This window comes from Eptatretus burgeri, chromosome 3, assembly GCF_056783735.1.
Source record: "Eptatretus burgeri isolate ZD-2024b chromosome 3, Ebu_testis_v1, whole genome shotgun sequence".
NCBI classification, from domain to species: Eukaryota; Metazoa; Chordata; class Myxini; order Myxiniformes; family Myxinidae; genus Eptatretus; species Eptatretus burgeri.
This window is the reverse complement of record NC_140963.1, coordinates 117040138-117062193: the sequence shown is the minus strand read 5'-3', so window position 1 is coordinate 117062193 and position 22056 is coordinate 117040138. Positions and strand designations below refer to the sequence as shown.

The following is a 22056-nucleotide window of genomic DNA, read 5'->3' as shown; positions in this document are numbered from 1 at the left end:
AGAAGGGACAATTTTTCATTGGAGCAACAAATCGGTTTAATCGTTTTTATCCAGGTTCACCTCAGGAGCAATCCAAGACGGGAAAAGTGACACGGGTGCAAGTTAGAAAAATAGCACCGCAAAGCGGGCGAAACCCCTCAGCCCCTTGACGCAAACCAATTTCAAGATGGTGGCCATATTGAAAATCGCAGCGCGACCATTTTCGAAAGGAACCTTCCTCTACTCAACCCCAACACACCCAGCAAAAATGGATTTAATCGGACAAGGCGTTCTCCTCGAAATTGACGAAAACCAATTTCAAGATGGTTGCCGTGGCAGCCACAGTGAAAATCGCAACATGCCCATTTTGGAAAGGAACCTTCCTCTACTCAACCCCATTATACCGCGCCAGAATAAAATCAATGTGTGAAGCCGTTCTCAATTTATTGTCCGGAAACCAAATTCAAGATGGCTGCTCTAGCCACCATATTGGATATCGGATTGCGCTGTATATCGAAACGAACCTTCCTCTAAACACCCCCATTATATCACACAAAAATGAAATCAATAAGTCAAGCCGTTCTCTAAGTTATTGTCGGGAAACCAAATTCAAGATGGCTGCCCTAGCCGCCATATTGGATATCGGATTGTGCTGATTATCGAAAGGAACCTTCCTCTACCGAGCCCCAACACACCCTGCAAAAATGGATTTAATCGGACAAGGCGTTCTCCTCGAAATCGACGGAAACCAATTTCAAGATGGCTGCCATGGAGGCCACATTGAAAAATCGCAGTGTGCCCATTTTCGAAAGGAACCTTCCTCTACTCAACCCCAACACACCCTGCAAAAATGGATTTAATCGGACAAGGCGTTCTCCTCAAAATTGACGGAAACCAAAAGTTGACAGACGGATGGACGCCTGGACGCCCACCCGGACAACGCCTATGACGACAATACCCCTTAGCCAATTCGGGTTGAGGGGTAAAAAGCAGCTCGCATAGGAAGATATTTCAAAAAGAATGGTGGCCCATCCATCCTAGAGCACCCAAAATCCTCTGCCAGGTGCTTCCGAGAACTCTGCAGGAGGATGAAGATGAAGGCAAAAGCACGAAGTCACCGAACTACCCGATTGCTGTCCTCTTCTGCCTCGAGCTAGTTCAAGCACTCCTACCACATCCATATTTACCGTCTGTGTAAACTACCAATTAAAAGCCTTGCAATGCTTGCTTCAAGGCTTAAAACACACTCTTAAAAATGCCTTTGCTGACGTGTAGAAGTTTCTTTGTTATTTAAAGATAAGCTGGCCTCCAAAGCCAGTCGCCGACTGGGCATCCTCCGTCGTGCAAAGTCCTTCCTTGGCACATCTGAGCTCCTGACCACATACAAAGCTTTCGTCCACATGCTGATGGAGTACTGCTCTCCCCTCTGGCTGGTGCTCCTATCTCTCACGTTCCTCGGCTTCACGCTGTGGAAACCAAGGCATTTCGGATCATTGGTATCTCCGTGATGAGGCTGAGTCTTTGGATCTCTCACTCTCTCACCGCAGGCAGGTTTGTGGTCTTTGTCTTCTACCGTCTCCTCTCCGGCCTCGCCCCCCGCTCTGTCTGAGATATGTCCCCTCCCATATTTCCGCAGAGCGCTCAAGGTCCGCCAGCAACCACCCTCTGGTAAAACTACCAAAATCAAGAATTGCTGCTCATCGCCATTCTTTCATTTCTCTATTTTTCCCCCGCCTTTGGAACAAGCCCCTACACTCTCTTCAATCCCACTCTTCCCTCCAGGTCTTCAAAACAGTTGTTCACCACCATCTCTTATCTTCCCCCTTCCAAAACCATGATCTTTTCTACCCCCGTTAATCCAACCCAAACCTACCTCCTTCAAATTCCCTGCTTTCCTTCCTGAAAGTCTGTTGTGGAATGACCTGAAAGTCCCTGTCGTGCCCATCTTGTTTACCCTGTGTACCCCACTCTGTCTCGCTCCCTTCCACAGATCTCATGTCTCTGTTCCCCACTGTTTTTTCCTTCCCTTCCCCACCACTCTTGGCTCCTGCTCCCCTTGTTGTGCGTTTGTGTGTTCGCTCTCATACGAGCCTTGACAGTGTCGACAAAAACAAAATGTAATGCTTTGAATGGTGATCATCTCATGATTAGTGATTCTGCACATGTCCAACTGTTGTACGCTTTTGGTAAATTTGGCCCTAAGTTCTTAGTCCTGGTGTCTGTTTTTTTTTTTTTCTATTTTCAGTTTCCAATTTTTGATTTATTTACTCAATTTTCAATTTCTTTTAATTTAAAAATTGCTTTTTTTTCTATTTTCAAATGTTTTTGCAAACTCAGAAGGCAATGTACTGACAGTGGGGCCACCTCATGGTCAGAGTAGGACAAAACAAGCAAGGGATTGTGACTACCACTTTGATCATATTTCTTCCACCAATGGGAGTACCACTTTGATTGTAGTGGGGAAGCTTGTGTGCTTCTGTGACCTGGAGAGCTGTACTGGTGGGAGCTTTGCTCCTGGTAGGTCTTACCTAGTGAGGCAGGTCAATGGGTAGGAGCCAGACTAATAGTAGTCATGTATTTGGTGGTAAGAAATTTTATTTTTCCACCTGGCCTGGTCACCCCCACCTTCAAAGTAGTCCTGTGAAGAGGGTTTTCCTTGTTTCAGGACGAGGTGAATGGCACCAGCCTTCTACTTCTTATTTGTCCTCATCTTATTCTTCTTCCTCATCTTCTTCCTCTTTATATTCTCCTTTCTTTTCTTCTATTCTGCATCTTTCTTGTCCAGGACTCCCTGTGGGATCTCATGAATTCTGTCTCTGAAGGTTACTGGAAATAAACATGTTACAGATCATGGTCACCTGGAAGTACAGGATCCTGAACTCTTTGGTAATGCTTTGAGAGGCTGATCTATCAACAGGTGTAAAGTGTCGAAATGGTTGTACTGCCATGGACATGCAAGGGGGTGGTCCGTGCAGCCATTTTCAGTTGCATTCCTGAGGCCATCAGAGCAGCAGTGTTATGAAAATTTGTTCGAATGGGTCTGTGGGACCCTATTGAGTCTCTTAGACTGGCTTGTGAATTTGTTTGGGTAACTTTGACTGGTGTCTTCTTCTGATATGTGTTTTTATCACTAAGAATCTGGTTATGCAATCTAAGAACTAGAGGGGGAGCACTCGGGAGAGTGCAAAACCTCCGCCGCCAATACTGCTGGGTCACTCAAGTGAACCTTATATCTTATTCATTAAATATGATGTCAACAGTGCTGACAGAGTTATAGTTCTTTTCTCCATTTTTTTTTTTTTTGGGGGGGGGGGGGGTTGGAAATCACTTAAAACATGTAAAAATGCAAAAAGAAAAAAATCGAAATTTTTGTTGAAAAAAAAGTTGCAAAAATTTATTTTCTCTCAATTTTTTTGGGGGGGGTTGGAAATCACTTAAAACATGTAAAAATGCAAAAAAAAAAAATTTTTTTCTCTAACAATTATTTGGGGGGTTGGAAATCACTTAAAACATGTAGAAATGCAAAAAAAAATCTTTTTTTTGGGGTGGGGGGTAACAATTTTTTTGGGGGGTTGGAAATCACTTAAAACATGTAAAAATGCAAAAAAAAAATTTTCTCTAACAATTATTTGGGGGTTGGAAATCACTTAAAACATGTAGAAATGCAAAAAAAATTTTCTCTAACAATTATTTGGGGGGGGGTTGGAAATCACTTAAAACATGTAAAAATGCAAAAAAAAAAATTTCTCTTTTTTTTGGGGTGGGGGTAACAATTTTTTGGGCGGGGGTTGGAAATCACTTAAAACATGTAGAAATGCAAAAAAAAAAATTTCTCTAACAATTATTTGGGGGGGCGGTTGGAAATCACTTAAAACATGTAGAAATGCAAAAAAAAAAATTCTTTTTTTGGGGTGGGGGTAACAATTTTTTTTGGGGGGTTGGAAATCACTTAAAACATGTAAAAATGCAAAAAGAAAAAATTTTGCTCTAACAATTATTTGGGGGGTTGGAAATCACTTAAAACATGTAAAAATGCAAAAAAAAAAATTTTTCTCTAACAATTATTTGGGGGGTTGGAAATCACTTAAAACATGTAGAAATGCAAAAAATAAAAATTTTCTCTTACAATTTTTTTTGGGGGGGTTGGTAATCACTTAAAACATGTAGAAATGCAAAAAAAAATTTTCTCTAACAATTATTTGGGGGGTTGGAAATCACTTAAAACATGTAGAAATGCAAAAAAAAAAAAATTCTTTTTTTTTTTGGGGTGGGGGGTAACAATTTTTTTGGGGGTGGGGGGTAACAATTTTTTTTGGGGGGGGGGTTGGAAATCACTTAAAACATGTAAAAATGCAAAAAGAAAAAAAATTCTCTAACAATTATTTGGGGGGTTGGAAATCACTTAAAACATGTAAAAATGCAAAAAAAAAATTTTTTCTCTAACAATTATTTGGGGGGGGGGTTGGAAATCACTTAAAACATGTAGAAATGCAAAAAAAAAAAAAAATTCTCAATTTTTTTTTGGGGGGGTTGGAAATCACTTAAAATATGTAGAAATGCAAAAAAAAAAATTTTCTCAAATTTTTTTTTGGGGGGGGATTGGAAATCACTTAAAATATGTGGAAATGCAAAAAAATAATAATTTTCTCTTACAATTTTTTTTGGGGGGTTGGAAATCACTTAAAACATGTAGAAATGCAAAAAAAATTCTATTTTTGGGGGGTTGGAAATCACTTAACATGTAGAAATGCAAAAAAAAATCCCTTTTTTTGGGGGGGTAACAATTTTTTTGGGGGGGTTGGAAATCACTTAAAACATGTAAAAATGCAAAAAAAAAAAATTTCTCTAACAATTATTTGGGGGTTGGAAATCACTTAAAACATGTAGAAATGCAAAAAAAAAATCTTTTTTTGGGGTGGGGGGTAACAATTTTGGGGGTTGGAAATCACTGAAAACATGTAGAAATGCAAAAAAAAAAGGTTTCTCTAACAAATTTTTTTTGGGGGGGCGGTTGGAAATCACTTAAAACATGTAGAAATGCAAAAAAAAAAAAAAAGATTTCTCAAACAATTTTTTTTGGGGGGGGTTGGAAATCACTTAAATAATGTAGATATGCAAAAAAATTTTCTCAAATAATTTTTTTTGGGGGGATTGGAAATCACTTAAAACATGAAGAAATGCAAAAAAAAAAATTTTTTTTCCTCTTACAATTTTTTTTTGGGGGGTTGGAAATTAATTAAAACATGTAGAAAGGCAAAAAAAAAAAATCCCTTTTTTTGGGGGGTAACAATTTTTTTGGGCGGGGTTGGAAATCACTTAAAACATGTAGAAATGCAAAAAAAAATTTCTCTAACAATTATTTGGGGGGGCGGTTGGAAATCACTTAAAACATGTAGAAATGCAAAAAAAAAATAAAAATTCTCAATTTTTTTGGGGGGGTTGGAAATCACTTAAAATATGTAGAAATGCAAAAAAAAAAAATTTTCTCAAATTTTTTTGGGGGGGGGATTGGAAATCACTTAAAATATGTGGAAATGCAAAAAAATAAAAATTTTCTCTTACAATTTTTTTTGGGGGGGGGGTTGGAAATCACTTAAAACATGTAGAAATGCAAAAAAAAATTCTATTTTTGGGGGGTTGGAAATCACTTAACATGTAGAAATGCAAAAAAAAAATCCCTTTTTTGGGGGGGGTAACAATTTTTTTGGGGGGGTTGGAAATCACTTAAAACATGTAAAAATGCAAAAAAAAAAAATTTCTCTAACAATTATTTGGGGGGTTGGAAATCACTTAAAACATGTAGAAATGCAAAAAAAAAATCTTTTTTTTGGGAGGGGTAACAATTTTGGGTGGGGTTGGAAATCACTTAAAACGTAGAAATGCAACAAAAAAAAATTCTCTAACAATTATTTGGGGCGGTTGGAAATCACTTAAAACATGTAGAAATGCAAAAAAAAAAAGATTTCTCAAACAATTTTTTTTGGGGGGGTTGGAAATCACTTAAATAATGTAGATATGCAAAAAAAATTTTCTCAAATAATTTTTTTGAGGGGGGGGGGATTGGAAATCACTTAAAATATGTAGAAATGCAAAAAAATAAAATTTCTCTCACAATTTTTTTTGGGGGGGGTTGGAAATCACTTAAAACATGTAGAAATGCAAAAAAAAAATCCCTTTTGGGGGGGGGTGGAAATCACTTAAAACATGAAGAAATGCAAAAAAAAAAAATTTTCTTTTACAATTTTTTTTTGGGGGTGGGGGTTGGAAATCACTTAAAACATGTAAAAATGCAAAAAAGTTTTTTTCTCTAACAATTATTTGGGGGGGGTTGGAAATCACTTAAAACATGTAAAAATGCAAAAAAAAAAAAATTTCTCTAACAATTATTTGAGGGGGGTTGGAAATCACTTAAAACATGTAAAAATGCAAAAAAAAAAATTTTTCTCTAACAATTATTTGGGGGGTTGGAAATCATTTAAAACATGTAGAAATGCAAAAAAAAAAAATTTCTCAAACAATTTTTTTGGGGGGGTGTTGGAAATCACTTAAAATACGTAGAAATGCAAAAAAAAAATTTTCTCAAATATTTTTTTTGGGGGGGGATTGGAAATCACTTAAAATATGTGGAAATGCAAAAAAATAAAAATTTTCTCTTACAATTTTTTTTTGGGGGGGTTGGAAATCACTTAAAACATGTAGAAATGCAAAAAAAAAATTCTTTTTTTTGGGGTGGGGGTAACAATTTTTTTGGGGGGGTTGGAAATCACTTAAAACATGTAAAAATGCAAAAAAAAAAAATTTCTCTAACAATTATTTGGGGGGGGTTGGAAATCACTTAAAACATGTAGAAATGCAAAAAAAAAAATTTTTTTGGGGTGGGGGGGTAACAATTTTTGGGGGGGCGTGGAAATCACTTAAAACATGTAAAAATGCAAAAAAAAAATTTTCTCTAACAATTATTTGGGGGGGGGTTGGAAATCACTTAAAACATGTAGAAATGCAAAAAAAAAAAAAAAGATTTCTCAAACAATTTTTTTGGGGGGGGGTTGGAAATCACTTAAATAATGTAGATATGCAAAAAAAATTTTCTCAAATAATTTTTTTTGGGGGGGGGATTGGAAATCACTTAAAATATGTAGAAATGCAAAAAAATAAAAATTTTCTCTTACAATTTTTTTTGGGGGGGGGGTTGGAAATCACTTAAAACATGTAGAAATGCAAAAAAAAAATCCCTTTTTTTGGGGGGGTAACAATTTTTTTGGGCGGGGGTTGGAAATCACTTAAAACATGTAGAAATGCAAAAAAAAAAATTTCTCTAACAATTATTTGGGGGGGCGGTTGGAAATCACTTAAAACATGTAGAAATGCAAAAAAAAAATAAAAATTCTCAATTTTTTTTGGGGGGGGTTGGAAATCACTTAAAATATGTAGAAATGCAAAAAAAAAAATTTTCTCAAATTTTTTTTGGGGGGGGGATTGGAAATCACTTAAAATATGTGGAAATGCAAAAAAATAATAATTTTCTCTTACAATTTTTTTTTGGGGGGGGTTGGAAATCACTTAAAACATGTAGAAATGCAAAAAAAAAATTCTATTTTTGGGGGGGGTTGGAAATCACTTAACATGTAGAAATGCAAAAAAAAAATGAGTTTTGTTGGGGGGGGTAACGATTTTTTTGGGGGGGGGTTGGAAATCACTTAAAACATGTAAAAATGCAAAAAAAAAAATTTCTCTAACAATTATTTGGGGGGTTGGAAATCACTTAAAACATGTAGAAATGCAAAAAAAAAAAATCTTTTTTTGGGGTGAGGGTAACAATTTTGGGGGGTTGGAAATCACTTAAAACATGTAAAAATGCAAAAAAAAAAATTTCTCTAACAATTATTTGGGGGCGGTTGGAAATCACTTAAAACATGTAGAAATGCAAAAAAAAAAAAGATTTCTCAAACAATTTTTTTTGGGCAGAGTTGGAAATCACTTAAATAATGTAGATATGCAAAAAAAAATTTTCTCAAATAATTTTTTTGAGAGGAGGGGGTTTGGAAATCACTTAAAATAAGAAGAAATGCAAAAAAATAAAAATTTTCTTTTACAATTTTTTTTTTTGGGGGGGGTTGGAAATCACTTAAAACATGTAGAAATGCAAAAAAAAAAATCCCTTTTTTGGGGGGTAACAATTTTTTTGGGCGGGGTTGGAAATCACTTAAAACATGTAGAAATGCAAAAAAAAGTTCTTTTTTTGGGGTGGGGGTAACAATTTTTTTGTGGGGGGGGTTGGAAATCACTTAAAACATGTAAAAATGCAATAAAAAAATTTTTTCTCTAACAATTATTTGGGGGGGGTTGGAAATCACTTAAAACATGTAAAAATGCAAAAAAAAAAAAATTTTCTCTAACAATTATTTGGGGGGGGTTGGAAATCACTTAAAACATGTAAAAATGCAAAAAAAAAAATTTTTCTCTAACAATTATTTGGGGGGGGTTGGAAATCACTTAAAACATGTAGAAATGCAAAAAAAAAAAAAAAAAATTTCTCAAACAATTTTTTTGGGGGGGTGTTGGAAATCACTTAAAATACGTAGAAATGCAAAAAAAAAATTTTCTCAAATATTTTTTTTGGGGGGGGATTGGAAATCACTTAAAATATGTGGAAATGCAAAAAAATAAAAATTTTCTCTTACAATTTTTTTTTGGGGGGGTTGGAAATCACTTAAAACATGTAGAAATGCAAAAAAAAAAATTCTCTATTTTTTGGGGAGGGGGGTAACAATTTTTTTGGGGGGGGTTGGAAATCACTGAAAACATGTAAAAATGCAAAAAAAAAAAATTTTCTCAAACAATTATTTGGGGGGGTTGGAAATCACTTAAAACGTAGAAATGCAAAAAAATATTTTCTCTAACAATTATTTGGGGGGTTGGAAATCACTTAAAACATGTAAAAATGCAAAAACAAAAAAAAATTTCTCAAAATTTTTTTTTTTGGGGGGTTGGAAATCACTTAAAATATGTAGAAATGCAAAAAAAATTTTCTCAAATATTTTTTGGGGGGGGGGATTGGAAATCACTTAAAATATGGAGAAATGCAAAAAAATAAAAATTTTCTCTTACAATTTTTTTTGGGGGGGGGTTGGTAATCACTTAAAACATGTAGAAATGCAAAAAAAAAATTTTCTCTAACAATTATTTGGGGGGGGGGTTGGAAATCACTTAAAACATGTAGAAATGCAAAAAAAAAAATTCTTTTTTTGGGGTGGGGGGTAACAATTTTTTTGGGGGGGTTGGAAATCACTTAAAACATGTAAAAATGCAAAAAGAAAAAAATTTCTCTAACAATTATTTGGGGGGGGGGTTGGAAATCACTTAAAACATGTAAAAATGCAAAAAAAAAATTTTTCTCTAACAATTATTTGGGGGGGGGTTGGAAATCACTTAAAACATGTAGAAATGCAAAAAAAAAAAAAAATTCTTTAACTTTTTTTTTGGGGGGGGGGGTTGGAAATCACTTAAAATATGTAGAAATGCAAAAAAAATTTTTTCTCAAATTTTTTTGGGGGGATTGGAAATCACTTAAAATATGTGGAAATGCAAAAAAATAAAAATTTTCTCTTACAATTTTTTTTTTGGGGGGGGGGGTTGGAAATCACTTAAAACATGTAGAAATGCAAAAAAAAAAATTCTATTTTTGGGGGGGGTTGGAAATCACTTAACATGTAGAAATGCAAAAAAAAATCCCTTTTTTGGGGGGGGGGAACAATTTTTTTGGGGGGGGTTGGAAATCACTTAAAACATGTAAAAATGCAAAAAAAAAAAATTTCTCTAACAATTATTTGGGGGCGGGTTGGAAATCACTTAAAACATGTAGAAATGCAAAAAAAAAAAATTCTTTTTTTTGGGGTGGGGGGGAACAATTTTTTTGGGGGGGGGGTTGGGAATCACTTAAAACATGTAAAAATGCAAAAAGAAAAAAATTTCTCTAACAATTATTTGGGGGGGGGTTGGAAATCACTTAAAACATGTAAAAATGCAAAAAAAAAATTTTCTCTAACAATTATTTGGCGCGGCGGTTGCAAATCACTTAAAACATGTAGAAATGCAAAAAAAAAAAAAAATTCTCAAAATTTTTTTTTTGGGGGGGGGGGGGTTGGAAATCACTTAAAATTTGTAGAAATGCAAAAAAAAAAATTTTTCTCAAATTTTTTTGCGGGGTGGGATTGGAAATGACTTAAAATATGTGGAAATGCAAAAAAATAAAAATTTTGTCTTACAATTTTTTTTTGGGGGGGGTTGGAAATCACTTAAAACATGTAGAAATGCAAAAAAAAAATTCTATTTTTGGGGGGGGGGGGTTGGAAATCACTTAAAACATGTAGAAATGCAAAAAAAAATCCCTTTTTTGGGGGGTAACAATTTTTTTGGGGGGGTTGGAAATCACTTAAAACATGTAAAAATGCAAAAAAAAATTTCTCTAACAATTATTTGGGGGGGTTGGAAATCACTTAAAACATGTAGAAATGAAAAAAATTCTTTTTTTTGGGGTGGGGGGTAACAATTTTGGGGGGTTGGAAATCACTTAAAACATGTAAAAATGCAAAAAAAAAAATTTTCTCTAACAATTATTTGGGGGCGGTTGGAAATCACTTAAAACATGTAGAAATGCAAAAAAAAAAAAAAATTTCTCAAACAATTTTTTTGGGGGGGGGTTGGAAATCACTTAAATAATGTAGAAATGCAAAAAAAAATTTCTCAAATAATTTTTTTTGGGGGGGGATTGGAAATCACTTAAAATATGTAGAAATGCAAAAAATAAAAATTTTCTCTTACAATTTTTTTTTGGGGGGGTTGGAAATCACTTAAAACATGTAGAAATGCAAAAAAATCCCTTTTTTGGGGGGGGGGTAACAATTTTTTTGGGCGGGGTTGGAAATCACTTAAAACATGTAGAAATGCAAAAAAAAAAGTTCTTTTTTTTTTGGGGTGGGGGGTAACAATTTTTTTGGGGGGGGGGGTTGGAAATCACTTAAAACATGTAAAAATGCAATAAAAAAATTTTTCTCTAACAATTATTTGGGGGGTTGGAAATCACTTAAAACATGTAAAAATGCAAAAAAAAAAATTTTCTCTAACAATTATTTGGGGGGGTGGTTGAAAATCACATAAAACATGTAGAAATGCAAAAAAAAAAATTTTCTCAAACAATTTTTTGGGGGGGTTGAAAATCACTTAAAACATGTAGAAATGCAAAAAAAAATTCTCAAATATTTTTTTTGGGGGGGATTGGAAATCACTTAAAATATGTGGAAATGCAAAAAATAAAAATTTTCTCTTACAATTTTTTTTGGGGGGTTGGAAATCACTTAAAACATGTAGAAATGCAAAAAAAATTTCTTTTTTTGGGGGTGGGGGTAACAATTTTTTGGGGGGTTGAAAATCACTTAAAACATGTAGAAATGCAAAAAAAAAATTACTTTTTTTTGGGTGGGGGTAACAATATTTTGGGGGGGTTGGAAATCACTTAAAACATGTAAAAATGCAAAAAAAATTTTTCTCTAACAATTATTTGGGGGGTTGGAAATCACTTAAAACATGTAGAAATGCAAAAAAAAAAAAAAAAAATTTTCTCAAACAATTTTTTTGGGGGGGGGTTGGAAATCACTTAAATAATGTAGAAATGCAAAAAAAAAAATTCTCAAATAATTTTTTTTGGGGGGGGATTGGAAATCACTTAAAATATGTAGAAATGCAAAAAAATAAAAATTTTCTCTTACAATTTTTTTTTGGGGGGGGTTGGAAATCACTTAAAACATGTAGAAATGCAAAAAAAAATCCCTTTTTTTGGGGGGGGTAACAATTTTTTTGGGCGGGGGTTGGAAATCACTTAAAACATGTAGAAATGCAAAAAAAGTTCTTTTTTTGGGGTGGGGGTAACAATTTTTTTTTGGGGGGGGTTGGAAATCACTTAAAACATGTAAAAATGCAATAAAAATTTTTTCTCTAACAATTATTTGGGGGTTGGAAATCACTTAAAACATGTAGAAATGCAAAAAAAAATTCTTTTTTTGGGGTGGGGGTAACAATTTTTTCGGGGGGGGTTGGAAATCACTTAAAGCATGTAAAAATGCAAAAAAAAAAAAAAATTTTCTCTAACAATTATTTGGGGGGTTGGAAATCACTTAAAACATGTAAAAATGCAAAAAAAAAAAATTTCTCTAACAATTATTTGGGGGGTTGGAAATCACTGAAAATATGTAGAAATGCAAAAAAAAAAAAATTTTCTCAAACAATTTTTTGGGGGGGTTGGAAATCACTTAAAATACGTAGAAATGCAAAAAAAAAAAATTCTCAAATTTTTTTTTTTTGGGGGGGGGATTGGAAATCACTTAAAATATGTGGAAATGCAAAAAAATAAAAATTTTCTCTTACAATTTTTTTGGGGGGTTGGAAATCACTTAAAACATGTAGAAATGCAAAAAAAAATTCTTTTTTTGGGGTGGGGGTAACAATTTTTTTGGGGGGTTGGAAATCACTTAAAACATGTAGAAATGCAAAAAAAAAATTTTCTCTAACAATTATTTGGGGGGGGGGTTGGAAATCACTTAAAACATGTAGAAATGCAAAAAAATAATCTTTTTTTTTTTGGGGTGGGGGGTAACAATTTTGGGGGGTTGGAAATCACTTAAAACATGTAAAAATGCAAAAAAAAAAATTTTTCTCTAACAATTATTTGGGGGGGTTGGAAATCACTGAAAACATGTAGAAATGCAAAAAAAAAAAAAAAAATTTCTCAAACAAATTTTTTTTTGGGGGGAGGTTGGAAATCACTTAAAATATGTAGAAATGCAAAAAAAAAATTTCTCAAATAATTTTTTTGGGGGGGGATTGGAAATCACTTAAAATATGTAGAATGCAAAAAAAAAAAATTTTTCTCTTACAATTTTTTTTTGGGGGGGGTTGGAAATCACTTAAAACATGTAGAAATGCAAAAAAATCCCTTTTTTGGGGGGGGGGGGTAACAATTTTTTTGGGGGGGGGGGTTGGAAATCACTTAAAACATGTAGAAATGCAAAAAAAAAAGTTCTTTTTTTTGGGGTGGGGGGGTAACAATTTTTTTGTTGGGGGGGTTGGAAATCACTTAAAACATGTAAAAATGCAATAAAAAAATTTTTTCTCTAACAATTATTTGGGGGGTTGGAAATCACTTAAAACATGTAGAAATGCAAAAAAAAATCTTTTTTTTGGGGTGGGGGGGGGTGACAATTTTTTTGGGGGGGGTTGGAAATCACTTAAAACATGTAAAAATGCAAAAAAAAAAAATTTTCTCTAACAATTATTTGGGGGGGTTGGAAATCACTTAAAACATGTAGAAATGCAAAAAAAAAATTTTCTCTAACAATTATTTGGGGGGGGGTTGGAAATCAGTTAAAACATGTAGAAATGCAAAAAAAAAAAAAAAAAATTTCTCAAACAATTTTTTTGGGGGGGTGTTGGAAATCACTTAAAATACGTAGAAATGCAAAAAAAAAATTTTCTCAAATATTTTTTTTGGGGGGGGATTGGAAATCACTTAAAATATGTGGAAATGCAAAAAAATAAAAATTTTCTCTTACAATTTTTTTTTTGGGGGTTGGAAATCACTTAAAACATGTAGAAATGCAAAAAAAAATCTTTTTTTGGGGTGGGGGGTAACAATTTTTTTGGGGGGGGGTTGGAAATCACTTAAAACATGTAAAAATGCAAAAAAAAAATTTTTCTCTAACAATTATTTGGGGGGGGTTGGAAATCACTTAAAACGTAGAAATGCAAAAAAAAAAATTTTCTCTAACAATTATTTGGGGGGGTTGGAAATCACTTAAAACATGTAAAAATGCAAAAACAAAAAAAAAAATTTCTCAAAATTTTTTTTTTGGGGGGGTTGGAAATCACTTAAAATATGTAGAAATGCAAAAAAATTTTCTCAAATATTTTTTGGGGGGGGGGATTGGAAATCACTTAAAATATGTGGAAATGCAAAAAATAAAAATTTTCTCTTACAATTTTTTTTGGGGGGGTTGGTAATCACTTAAAACATGTAGAAATGCAAAAAAAATTTCTCTAACAATTATTTGGGGGGGGGTTGGAAATCACTTAAAACATGTAGAAATGCAAAAAAAAATTCTTTTTTTGGGGTGGGGGGTAACAATTTTTTTTGGGGGGGTTGGAAATCACTTAAAACATGTAAAAATGCAAAAAGAAAAAAAAATTCTCTAACAATTATTTGGGGGGGGGGTGGAAATCACTTAAAACATGTAAAAATGCAAAAAAAAAATTTTTTCTCTAACAATTATTTGGGGGGGGGGGTGGAAAGCACTTAAAACATGTAGAAATGCAAAAAAAAAAAAAATTCTCAAAATTTTTTTTTGCGGGGGGGGTTGGAAAACACTTAAAATATGTAGAAATGCAAAAAAAAAAATTTTTTCAAATTTTTTTTGGGGGGGATTGGAAATCACTTAAAATATGTGGAAATGCAAAAAATAAAAATTTTCTCTTACAATTTTTTTTTTGGGGGGGGTTGGAAATCACTTAAAACATGTAGAAATGCAAAAAAAAAATTCTATTTTTGGGGGGGGTTGGAAATCACTTAACATGTAGAAATGCAAAAAAAAAATCCCTTTTTTGGGGGGGGGGGTAACAATTTTTTTTGGGGGGTTGGAAATCACTTAAAACATGTAAAAATGCAAAAAAAAAAAATTTCTCTAACAATTATTTGGGGGGGGGGGTTGGAAATCACTTAAAACATGTAGAAATGCAAAAAAAAAATTCTTTTTTTGGGGTGGGGGTAACAATTTTTTTGGGGGGTTGGAAATCACTTAAAACATGTAAAAATGCAAAAAGAAAAAAATTTCTCTAACAATTATTTGGGGGTTGGAAATCACTTAAAACATGTAAAAATGCAAAAAAAAAAATTTTCTCTAACAATTATTTGGGGGGGTTGGAAATCACTTAAAACATGTAAAAATGCAAAAACAAAAAAAAAAATTTCTCAAAATTTTTTTTTGGGGGGGGGGGGGTTGGAAATCACTTAAAATATGTAGAAATGCAAAAAAAATTTTTTCTCAAATTTTTTTGGGGGGGGGGATTGGAAATCACTTAAAATATGTGGAAATGCAAAAAATAAAAATTTTCTCTTACAATTTTTTTGGGAGGGGGGGTTGGAAATCACTTAAAACATGTAGAAATGCAAAAAAAAATTTTTGGGGGGGGGTTGGAAATCACTTAAAACATGTAGAAATGCAAAAAAAAAATCCCTTTTTTGGGGGGGGGGGGTAACAATTTTTTGGGGGGGGGGTTGGAAATCACTTAAAACATGTAAAAATGCAAAAAAAAAAAATTTCTCTAACAATTATTTGGGGGGGGGTTGGAAATCACTTAAAACATGTAGAAATGAAAAAAAATTCTTTTTTTGGGGTGGGGGTAACAATTTTGGGGGGTTGGAAATCACTTAAAACATGTAAAAATGCAAAAAAAAAAATTTTCTCTAACAATTATTTGGGGGGGGGCGGTTGGAAATCACTTAAAACATGTAGAAATGCAAAAAAAAAAAAATTTCTCAAACAATTTTTTTTGGGGGGGTTGGAAATCACTTAAATAATGTAGAAATGCAAAAAAAAAATTTCTCAAATAATTTTTTTGGGGGGGGATTGGAAATCACTTAAAATATGTAGAAATGCAAAAAAAAAAAAATTTTCTCTTACAATTTTTTTTTTGGGGGGTTGGAAATCACTTAAAACATGTAGAAATGCAAAAAAAATCCCTTTTTTTGGGGGGTAACAATTTTTTTGGGCGGGGTTGGAAAACACATAAAACATGTAGAAATGCAAAAAAAAAAGTTCTTTTTTTTGGGGTGGGGGGGTAACAATTTTTTTGTGGGGGGGGTTGGAAATCACTTAAAACATGTAAAAATGCAATAAAAAAATTTTTTCTCTAACAATTATTTGGGGGGGGTTGGAAATCACTTAAAACATGTAGAAATGCAAAAAAAATTCTTTTTTTGGGGTGGGGGTAACAATTTTTTTTGGTGGGGGGTTGGAAATCACTTAAAACATGTAAAAATGCAAAAAGTAAAAAAATTTCTGTAACAATTATTTGGGGGGGGTTGGAAATCACTTAAAACATGTAAAAATGCAAAAAAAAAAATTTTTCTCTAACAATTATTTGGGGGGGTTGGAAATCACTGAAAACATGTAGAAATGCAAAAAAAAAAAAAAATTTTCTCAAACAATTTTTTTGGGGGGGGGTGGAAATCACTTAAAATACGTAGAAATGCAAAAAAAAAAAAATTCTCAAATATTTTTTTTGGGGGGGGATTGGAAATCACTTAAAATATGTGGAAATGCAAAAAATAAAAATTTTCTCTTACAATTTTTTTGGGGGGTTGGAAATCACTTAAAACATGTAGAAATGCAAAAAAAAATTTCTTTTTTGGGGTGGGGGGTAACAATTTTTTTGGGGGGTTGGAAATCACTTAAAACATGTAGAAATGCAAAAAAAAATAATCTTTTTTTTGGGGTGGGGGGGTAACAATTTTGGGGGGGTTGGAAATCACTTAAAACATGTAAAAATGCAAAAAAAAAAAAATTCTCTAACAATTATTTGGGGGGGCGGTTGGAAATCACTTAAAACATGTAGAAATGCAAAAAAAAAAAAAAAGATTTCTCAAACAATTTTTTTGGGGGGGGGGGGTTGGAAATCACTTAAATAATGTAGAAATGCAAAAAAAAATTCTCAAATAATTTTTTTTGGGGGGGATTGGAAATCACTTAAAATATGTAGAAATGCAAAAAATAAAAATTTTCTCTTACAATTTTTTTTGGGGGGTTGGAAATCACTTAAAACATGTAGAAATGCAAAAAAATCCCTTTTTTTGGGGGGGGTAACAATTTTTTTGGGCGGGGTTGGAAATCACTTAAAACATGTAGAAATGCAAAAAAAAAAAATTTTCTCTAACAATTATTTGGGGGGGGGTTGGAAATCACTTAAAACATGTAGAAATGCAAAAAAAAATTTTCTCAAACAATTTTTTTTTGGGGGGGGTTGGAAATCACTTAAAACATGTAAAAATGCAATAAAAAATTTTTTTCTCTAACAATTATTTGGGGGGTTGGAAATCACTTAAAATATGTAGAAATGCAAAAAAAAAAATTCTTTTTTTGTGGTGGGGGTAACAATTTCTTTTTGGGGGGGGATTGGAAATCACTTAAAACATGTAGAAATGCAAAAAAAAAAAATTTTCTCTAACAATTATTTGGGGGGTTGGAAATCACTTAAAACATGTAAAAATGCAAAAAAAAAAAAATTTTCTCTAACAATTATTTGGGGGGGTTGGAAATCACTTAAAACATGTAGAAATGCAAAAAAAAAAATTTTCTCAAACAATTTTTTTTGGGGGGGTTGGAAATCACTTAAAATACGTAGAAATGCAAAAAAAAAAATTCTCAAATATTTTTTTTGGGGGGGGGATTGGAAATCACTTAAAATATGTGGAAATGCAAAAAAATAAAAATTTTCTCTTACAATTTTTTTGGGGGGGGTTGGAAATCACTTAAAACATGTAGAAATGCAAAAAAAAAATTGTTTTTTTTGGGGTGGGGGTAACAATTTTTTTGGGGGTGTTGGAAATCACTCAAAACATGTTAAATGCAAAAAAAAAATTTTTTTTCTCAAACAATTTTTTTAGGGGGGTTGGAAATCACAAAACATGCAGAAATGCAAAAAAATAATCTTTTTTTTTTGGGGTGGGGGTAACAATTTTGGGGGTTGGAAATCACTTAAAACATGTAAAAATGCAATAAAAAAAATTTTTCTCTAACAATTATTTGGGGGGGGGGGGTTGGAAATCACTTAAAACATGTAGAAATGCAAAAAAAAAAAAAAAAAATTTTCTCAAACAATTTTTTTTGGGGGGGTTGGAAATCACTTAAATAATGTAGAAATGCAAAAAAAAAATTTCTCAAATAATTTTTTTGGGGGGGGATTGGAAATCACTTAAAATATGTAGAATGCAAAAAAAAAAAATTTTTCTCTTACAATTTTTTTTTGGGGGGGGTTGGAAATCACTTAAAACATGTAGAAATGCAAAAAAATCCCTTTTTGGGGGGGGGGGGGTAACAATTTTTTTGGGGGGGGGGTTGGAAATCACTTAAAACATGTAAAAATGCAATAAAAAAAATTTTTTCTCTAACAATTATTTGGGGGGGGTTGGAAATCACTTAAAACATGTAGAAATGCAAAAAAAAAAATCTTTTTTTGTGGGTGGGGGTAACAATTTTTTTGGGGCGGGGGTTGGAAATCACTTAAAACATGTAAAAATGCAAAAAAAAAAATTTTTCTCTAACAATTATTTGGGGGGGGGTTGGAAATCACTTAAAACATGTAGAAATGCAAAAAAAAAAATTTTCTCAAACAATTTTTTTTTGGGGGGGGTTAGAAATCAGTTAAAGTATGTAAAAATTCAAAAAAAAAATTTTCTCAAATATTTTTTTTGGGGGGGGATTGGAAATCACTTAAAATATGTGGAAATGCAAAAAAATAAAAATTTTCTCTTACAATTTTTTTTTTGGGGGGGGGTTGGAAATCACTTAAAACATGTAGAAATGCAAAAAAAAAAAAATTTTTTTGGGGTGGGGGTAACAATTTTTGGGGGGTGGAAATCACTTAAAACATGTAAAAATGCAAAAAAAAAAATTTTCTCTAACAATTATTTGGGGGGTTGGAAATCACTTAAAACATGTAGAAATGCCAAAAAAAAAAAATTCTCAAACAATTTTTTTTGGGGGGTTGGAAATCACTTAAAACATGTAGAAATGCAAAAAAATCCCTTTTTTGGGGGGGGGTAACAATTTTTGGGGGGGGGGGGGTTGGAAATCACTTAAAACGTAAAAATGCAAAAAAATAAAAATTTCTCTAACAATTATTTGGGGGTTGGAAATCACTTAAAACATGTAGAAATGCAAAAAAATTCTTTTTTTTGGGGTGGGGGTAACAATTTTTTGGGGGGGGTTGGAAATCACTTAAAACATGTAAAAATGCAAAAAAAAAATTTTCTCTAACAATTATTTGGGGGGGGGGAGTTGGAAATCACTTAAAACATGTAGAAATGCAAAAAAAATTCTTTTTTTTGGGGTGGGGGGTAACAATTATTTGGGGGGGGTTGGAAATCACTTAAAACATGTAGAAATGCAAAAAACAAAAAAAAAAATTCTCAAACAATTTTTTTGGGGGGGGGGGGGGGTTGGAAATCACTTAAAACCTGTAGAAATGCAAAATAATAAAAATTTTCTCTTACAATTTTTTTTTTTGGGGGAGAGTTGGAAATCACTTAAAACATGTAGAAATGCAAAAAAAAAATTTCCCTTTTTTTGGGGGGGGGGTTGGAAATCACTTAAAACATGTAAAAATGCAATAAAAAAATTTTTCTCTAACAATTATTTGGGGGGGGGGTTGGAAATCACTTAAAACATGTAGAAATGCAAAGAAAATTCTTTTTTTGGGGTGGGGGGTAACAATTTTTTTTGGGGGGGGGGGTTGGAAATCACTTAAAACATGTAAAAATGCAAAAAAAAAAAAATTTTCTCTAACAATTATTTGGGGGGGGTTGGAAATCACTTAAAACATGTAAAAATGCAAAAAAAAAAATTTTTCTCTAACAATTATTTGGGGGGGTTGGAAATCACTGAAAACATGTAGAAATGCAAAAAAAAAAAAAAAATTTTCTCAAACAATTTTTTTTGGGGGGAGGTTGGAAATCACTTAAAATATGTAGAAATGCAAAAAAAAAATTTTCTCAAATTTTTTTTTTTGGGGGGGGGATTGGAAATCACTTAAAATATGTGGAAATGCAAAAAAATAAAAATTTTCTCTTACAATTTTTTTTTGGGGGGAGGGGGGTTGGAAATCACTTAAAACATGTAGAAATGCAAAAAAAAAAATTCTTTTTTTTGGGGTGGGGGGGTAACAATTTTTTTTGGGGGGGGGTTGGAAATCACTTAAAACATGTAGAAATACCAAAAAAAAAAATTCCCCCTTTTTTGGGGGGGGGGGTAACAATTTTTTGGGGGGGTTGGATATCACTTAAAACATGTAGAAATGCAAAAAAAAAAAAATTTCTCTTACAATTTTTTTGGGGGGGGTGGAAATCACTTAAAACATGTAGAAATGCAAAAAAAAAAAAATTTTCTCAAATATTTTTTGGGGGGGGGGGATTGGAAATCACTTAAAATATGTGGAAATGCAAAAAATAATAATTTTCTCTTACAATTTTTTTTTTGGGGGGGGTTGGAAATCACTTAAAACATGTAGAAATGCAAAAAAAATTCTATTTTTTGGGGGTTGGAAATCACTTAAAACATGTAGAAATGCAAAAAAAAAAATCCCTTTTTTGGGGGGGGGGGTAACAATTTTTTTGGGGGTTGGAAATCACTTAAAACATGTAAAAATTCAAAAAAAAAAAAATCCTCAAACAATTCTTTGGGGGGGGTGGAAATCACTTAAAACATGTAGAAATGCAAAAAAAAATCTTTTTTGGGGTGGGGGGTAACAATTTTGGGGGGTTGGAAATCACTTAAAACATGTAAAAATGCAAAAAAAAATTTTTCTCTAACAATTATTTGGGGGGGGGGGTTGGAAATCACTTAAAACATGTAGAAATGCAAAAAAAAAAAAAAAAATTTTTCTCAAACAATTTTTTTTGGGGGGGTTGGAAATCACTTAAATAATGTAGAAATGCAAAAAAAAAAATTCTCAAATATTTTTTTTGGGGGGGGATTGGAAATCACTTAAAATATGTAGAAATGCAAAAAAATAAAAATTTTCTCTTACAATTTTTTTTTTGGGGTGGGTTGGAAATCACTTAAAACATGTAGAAATGCAAAAAATCCCTTTTTTGGGGGGTAACAATTTTTTGGGGGGGGGGGTTGGAAATCACTTAAAACATGTAAAAATGCAATAAAAATTTTTTTCTCTAACAATTATTTGGGGGGGGGGGGTTGGAAATCACTTAAAACATGTAGAAATGCAAAAAAATCTTTTTTGGGGGGTGGGGGTAACAATTTTTTTGCGCGGGGGCTGTAAATCACTTAAAACATGTAAAAATGCAAAAAAAAAAAAAATTTCTCTCACAATTATTTGTGGGGGTTGGAAATCACTTAAAACATGTAAAAATGCAAAAAAAAAAAAATTTTCTCTAACAATTATTTGGGGGGTTGGAAATCACTTAAAACATGTAGAAATGCAAAAAAAAAAAAAAAAATTTCTCAAACAATTTTTTGGGGGGGGGTTGGAAATCACTTAAAATATGTAGAAATGCAAAAAAAAAAAAATTCTCAAATATTTTTTTTTGGGGGGGGGGATTGGAAATCACTTAAAACATGTAGAAATGCAAAAAAAAAAAAATTTCTCTTACAATTTTTTTGGGGGGGGGGGAAATCACTTAAAACATGTAGAAATGCAAAAAAAATTTTTCTTTTTTTTGGGGTGGGGGGAGTAAAAAAAATTTTTGGCAGGGGTTGGAAATCACTTAAAACATGTAGAAATGCCAAAAAAAAAAAATTCTCAAACAATTTTTTTTGGGGGGGGGATTGGAAATCACTTAAAATATGTGGAAATGCAAAAAAATAAAAATTTTCTCTTACAATTTTTTTTGGGGGGGGGTTGGAAATCACTTAAAACATGTAGAAATGCAAAAAAAATCCCTTTTTTGTGGGGGTAACAATTTTTTGGGGTGGGTTGGAAATCACTTAAAACATCTAAAAATCCAAAAAAAAATATTTTCTCTAACAATTATTTGGGGGGGAGTTGGAAATCACTTAAAACATGTAGAAATGCAAAAAAAAATTCTTTTTTTGGGGTGGGGGGTAACAATTATTTGGGGGGTTGGAAATCACTTAAAACATGTAGAAATGCAAAAAAAACATTTTTCTCAAACAATTTTTTTTGGGGGGGGGTGGAAATCACTTAAAACATGTAGAAATGCAAAAAAAAAAATTTTTCTCAAATAATTTTTTTGGGGGGGGGATTGGAAATCACTTAAAATATGTAGAAATGCAA

At 32.6% G+C, this 22056-nt stretch overlaps 1 protein-coding gene across 3 annotated transcripts in view; it reads left to right on the top strand.

Moving 5' to 3' along the window:
• CDK7 (cyclin dependent kinase 7) overlaps window positions 1-22056 on the top strand; it is an 86753-nt gene that overhangs the window by 13360 nt on the left and 51337 nt on the right. The gene's annotated exons all lie outside the window — the stretch shown is intronic.